Source organism: Chroicocephalus ridibundus, chromosome 1, assembly GCF_963924245.1.
Source record: "Chroicocephalus ridibundus chromosome 1, bChrRid1.1, whole genome shotgun sequence".
NCBI lineage: Eukaryota > Metazoa > Chordata > Aves > Charadriiformes > Laridae > Chroicocephalus > Chroicocephalus ridibundus.
Genome location: NC_086284.1, coordinates 67,343,275 through 67,349,592, shown reverse-complemented (window position 1 = coordinate 67,349,592; position 6,318 = coordinate 67,343,275).

The following is a 6,318-nucleotide window of genomic DNA, read 5'->3' as shown; positions in this document are numbered from 1 at the left end:
TCCTCAACATTATTTCTTCCTCCTTCTTTAAATAATGATGGCAGCGGCCTACAGATGACATGCAGGAGTAGCACGGACAGCACACATTTGGTGACACGATTAATCACAGGAACAGGTATCATAGGAACAGCTTGTCTCTAGCAACACGTGCCGCCTTTTCACAAGTTAGAGAAACTTATAGGTTACTGTTCGGTCAGATATGAGTAGTTTAGACCCTTAGCTGAGACTTCTTAGTTTTCCTTAAATTAAGAGTCTGGTTTCCACCTTTGACTTGCAGCAGCGTAATTATTGTAAGCAGAAAATTAAGAAGTGACCGATCCCTTTGAGATACACACAAAAATAAACACAGAGAGAAATCGTGCTTTCAGCTCTTACAAGATTTTTCTTTTTTTATCTGCAATCTGAAAGATAATTCTACCTTTCAAACCCTCCACAAAGTCAATTTTTTTAGCTTTGCTCAATGAGGAAATATCATGAAAATTTAAGCTAAAATGTAGGATACCAAATAAAAAAAGCCCCCAAATTCATCTTTAGAAATAGTAATAATGTTGTTATCTTAATTGCCTTAATTAAAAACCACAATTTTTAAAAGGCTGGAATTTGACTGCTGGAACACTGGCAAAGTCAAAAAGGCACCTTAAAACACAACTTATTTACCATAAAGGAACTGAGTACCTGAGTATGGTATTTAAATAAAATATGAAGCATTTGAATGTTCCACATCTGCTTACACCACCAAGGCAAAGGGCCATGGGATTCCCATCCCCACTTTACAGACTCCCTTGCACCAGGACAAGGAAGCTTTGGACCCTGTGTCCCCGCTGGCCGGCAAATTCCCTCGTTGCTGGGTTATCACACAGGAGAGGAGAAAAGGACCACCGCATCCTCCCCGCACAGGCAGCACCTGCACTTCTCTACAAACCCACCGTGAAACGCTGCGATGTTTTATTATGGGGTCATTTGAATCACGCATTACAAGGCATCGTGCGTTTTTACCTCTTGTGGCCAGAACTGTTCCCCCATTTCAATCGGGACGTGAAACTCCGCGCAGCCCCAGGGAAGCAGCACTTTTTGGCGAGCAGATTTGTGTGAAAAACCATACCCATTTCTCTGCACAGTAATTCCTTCAGCAAAGCCTCCTATTGAGTCCAAGTTAAAGGTGCCCTACGCCAGCAGAAGCAATACCACACACCGACTTCTCTGCACTCAGCATGAACCTGCTACATCAACAACAATCAATGGGGAAATGTAGAGGAGTAAATTTTACACGACATGAAATAACCCAATTCTCTGAAAAGGATCCTGAACACGTGCATACACATACGTGTGTGTTTCACACTCATTTCACAAAGAAAAAGGAATTAGGGGGGAGAAAAAATAAAATATGAGGGGCCGGTTGGGGCTGGGAAGCTTATAATGCTGTAATCTGAAGATGAATCATAGAATCACAGAATGGTTTGGGTTGGAAGGGACCTTAAAGATCATCTAGTTCCAATCCCCTGCCATGGGCAGGGACACCTCCTGCTAGACCAGGCTGCTCATAACCGTGCAGTTTACTTTGATGGCTGTTTGTGGACTACCCTAAACTGTATGTCAGATACCTGTTTCTTCACTCTTTAACTATATTCTGTTGAGCAAAGGTGAGTTCCTGACTTACATGGCTAGAATAGAATAGAATAGAGTAGACAATTTCAATTGGAAGGGACCTACAACGATGACCTAGTCCAACTGCCTGACAATTCAGGGCTGGCCAAAAGTTAAGGCATGTTGTTAAGGGCATTGTCCAAATGCCTTTTAAATACTGACAGGCCTGGGGCTTCCTAGAGACCACCTCTCTGTGAAGCCCATTCCCAGTGTTTGACCACCCTCTTGGTAAAGAAATGTTTCCTAATGTCCAGTCTGAACCTCCCCTGGAGTAGCTTTGAACCATTCCCACACGTCCGATCACTGGATACCAGGGAGAAGAGCTCAGCACCTCCCTCTCCACTTCCCCTCCCCAAGAAGCCGTAGAGAGCCATGAGGTCACCCCTCAGCCTCCTTTCCTCCTAACTACACAAGCCTTCAGCCTTCTGGTTATTTGGGCTAAAGAGTTATAGGTCAGTAATTTTCCCCTTTTTGAGTTTCATTTTATCCCATTACCCACTCTCATAAAGCTACTGTCTTCATTTTAATGTAATTTTTTAAAAATCCTTTCCTATCTATGGCATTGCACCTTTTTTTATTACTATTATTCATTATTATTTGTCCAAGCTTCTCACACCGATCTGGTTTAACTTTCTCCTGTTTGGATAAAACATGCCCGCTCTACATTTTTACAAACCTCTTCCATAATTTTTCTGAGTATGTTTATTTCTGCTCCTTTTTTCATAAAGACCTTGCTCTCTTCTCCAAAACATCTCCTTGTCCTGTGCCTCTAGGAGAGGAAGCTGAAACCAACCCCCTGAAATGCAAGTACAAGTCAATTTACGAACATCAGCTTAAGTTCTGGACGCTAATCAGTCTTCAGCTGTCTCCAAACAGGCTGATTTCATGAAGATTAACATATATATCCTGTCCTGAATATTTTTATAATGAACCTTTAAATAATTGGAATCTGGGCATTATTCCTGCAAATTCTCCTCCTACAATTAACGGCATGGCTGAAGAAGGCTCTCTTGGTTCATTTAGTACCAGCAATGTGATGCCCGTCACCAGAGGAGGACACAGGGGCATAAGGGCATCGATCAACTTGGAATGAGAACAGAAAGACTGTGTCAGGCTTCCACAGGCACGGGCCCATCTCTTCCTGCCTGAGACATGAGCACCACAAACACAGTCCACAAAAAGACGTTAACTCCAAAATTAGAAGCAAAATCTGAGATCTGAACAATGTTATCTTTTTTTTTTTTTTTTTTTTTTTAATATCCACATGGCATAGGTTTCAGATAACTACCTTGACCACAGAAGGAGCAGTCTATGGTTACATACACCTCTCCTGGCACTTTTTAGTGATGTATTTCATAAACATGAAGTTCACTCACTACAAAATAATAAAAAAAAAAAGGGGGAAAAACAGGCAGTGAATTTAACATTAGCTTCTCATTTAATTTCACCAAAAGTAGTTGCATTATCTTCATAATCACTGAACGTGAAATCCATAATGCGTACCTAGAATAAATTAAAGTTTGAAGCAAACAAAATAAAGGTAGAATTGATTATTCATAGCACCACAGTCTTCAAGTCATAATACACTTCAGTGGAAGACTCTTGCTGATGCCGGTCTGAATAGCCCAGCAGAGCACAAGATGGACTGAATACGATAGAAATTCTGAGATTTGATTTATAACATATAATTATTCCATATTTTAGTGTATTATAAGTTTAAATTAGACACATCAAAGGATTTTAGGATTTCAAGTCTGTGTAATAGAATAGAAATTTTTACTCCCATTTTGACAGGAAGGAAGGAAGATAATGACTATGTACCACAGAAGAAGATTAAAGAAAAGTACCAATTCTGTGACTGACCGTTTTCAATATATTTACAAGTAGTTCAACATTTTAATCAAGAAAGCTTTTTATAATATCAAGTGGAAATGGGATTGCAAAATGATTACAACTAGAAAAAAAAAAAAAAACTAAAAATGGGGAGAAAGCTCTATGCTGGCACATCGAGAGGCTCACGCAAGACGCTGCCTGCCACAGAAAAAGGGAACCCACAGTAGGGGATACCTCCCAGATGCAGAGCTAATGTTAATGGAACACAAACATTAATAACCCAAAATTTAAAAAGGATTTTGTCTCAACAGAAGCCCTTTGGCAGCTGCACCTTTGGAGGTGTCTGTGGTCCAGGACCGTAAGCATGAGCTGAACATCGGCCTCCCCTTGACTGCTGAGAAGAAGGGAAAAGCCCACTGCTCATTCCAGCAGTCAGTGGAACTGCAGTTCTCAAAGATAGCTTCAAAACAACTCCGTGTCAACTGTTCCCAGTAGCCCCGTCTCATACAGCGTTTAAATATATATACATATACATATATATATGTATATATGACGAGTGGCATTCCTCAGGGGTCAGTACTGGGACCGGTGCTGTTTAACATCTTTGTTGGTGACACGGACAGTGAGATCGAGTGCACCCTCAGCAAGTTTGCCGAAGAAACCAAGCAGTGTGGCACGGTCAACATGCTGGAGGGAAGGGATGCCATCCAGAGAGCCCTGGACAGGCTTGAGAGGTGGGCTTGCGTGAACCTCATGAAGTTCAACCAGGCCAAATGCAAGGTCCTGCACTGGTGTTATGGCAATCCCAGGCACAAATACAGGTTGGGGGGAGAATGGCTTGAGAGCAACTCTGAGGAGAAGGACTTGGGGGTGCCGGTGGACGAGAAGCTCAACATGAGCTGGCTATGCGTGCTTGCAGCCCAGAAAACCAACTGCATCCTGGGGTGCATCAAAAGAAGCATGGCCAGAAGGTCGAGGGAGGTCATTCTGCCCCTCTGCTCCACTCTGGTGAGAGCCCACCTGGAGTGCTGCGTCCAGCTTTGGAGTCCTCAGTACAGGAAGGACATGGACCTGTTGGAACAGGTCCAGCAGAGGGCCATGAAGATGATCAGAGGGCTGGAGCACCTATGCTATGAGGACAGGCTGAGAGAGTTGGGGTTGTTCAGCCTGGAGAAGAGAAGGCTCCGAGGAGACCTTATAGCTGCCTTCCAGTACCTACAGGGGGCCTACAGGAGAGATAGGGAGGGACTCTTTATCAGGGAGTGTAATGACAGGACAAGGGGTAACGGTTTTAAACTGAAAGAGGGGAGATTCAGGTTGGATATCAGGAAGAAATTCTTTGACTGCAGAGAGCACCATGTCATTATTTGAGCTAGGACCCACGCCAGCTACACTGCAGCCTTGGAGACCTGCCCAGCCTACCTTAAATCCAGCTGTTTTAAGTAAAGTTCCTTCAGCAGCATCAGCAGTTTGAGCCCACTGGGTTCTCTGGTTAGTTTTCCATCCTTGATGGTTTTCAAGACCCAACTGGAATAAGTCCTGAGCAACTGGGTCTGAACACAGAGATGACCCTGCTCTGAGCTGGAGGCTGGACTAGAAACCTCCCAAAGTCCCTTCCAGCCTGAATGGTTTTATTCATGTGCCTTGCCTATACCAAAGCCTGTACTGCTTTAGCTAATCCTACCATCGGTGCTCAGGTGGAGATGATGAGGCAGTCAAGTTCAGGCTTGTTCCTCTGTGCTACAGTCACATCTCTAATTCCAATATAGGCCTACGAGCTTTGAAATTTAGTAACTGTGGCAAATCTGAGCAATGGCTCACTTAACACCTCCTAAAAAAAAAAAAACCTAAAAAAAACCCAAACAAGCACCTGGCAAGCCAGCCTAAGTGCGGGACATATTTGGTATGCGTTTAATGTCTGTCTTCCCAGAGGCAAATCTGAGCAAGAAAGCTAAACAAATGAAGATAGCTTGATATCCGTCTCTCTCATGGACAACAGGGAAACTTTCTGAAGGTCCACAAGATTTAGATACTTAAAACTCCTTGAGCAGAAACAGAACCTGTAGCCCGGAAGGACTTTTTACTTTTTTCAATATGGGGTCAGGTTTCCTGCCCCTCACTACTAACACTGGAAGGTTGTTCCAAGTCCCAGTTCCAACTCAGAATAAAACCTCCCGGTAGTTTCCAGCACCAGTTGTTACTCTGCAGCTATCCTGGATTGATGCTAACTGCAGGAAGTGATTAAGGTCCCCTTTTGGGGAAAATGACAGCTATAGTGACAGAAGCCACCACAGGAAACCACAGACCTGCCAAGTGCTGAGGAACAACAAAAGAGTTTCCGCTGAAAATGGACTGTGAACCTGCAGGAGGCTGGTTCTGGCAAGATACGGCATCTGCAAGCTGTGAAGTGTTTGGAGGCTGTACTGGGTTTGTCTGGAATCGAGTTAATTCTCTTCATAGTAGCTCATATGGTGCAATGTTTGGATTTGTGATGAAAACAGTGTTGATAACACACTGTTATTCCTGAGCAGTGCTTACACAGCACCAAAGCCTTTTCTGCCTCTCACCTCTCCCCACCAGTGAGTAGACCTGGAGGGGAACAAGAAGTTAGGAGGGGACACAGCTGGGACAGCTGACCCCAACTGATCAGCAGGATATTCCACACTGTAGGACGTCACGCTCAGCAACAAAAGCTGGGGGAAGAAGGAGGAGAGGGGCACATTCAGAGTTACGGCGTTTATCTTCCCAAGTAACTGTTACGTGTGATGGAGCCCTGCTTTCCTGGAGATGGGTGAACACCCGCCTGCCCGTAGGAAGCAGTGAGGGAATTCCTTATTTTGC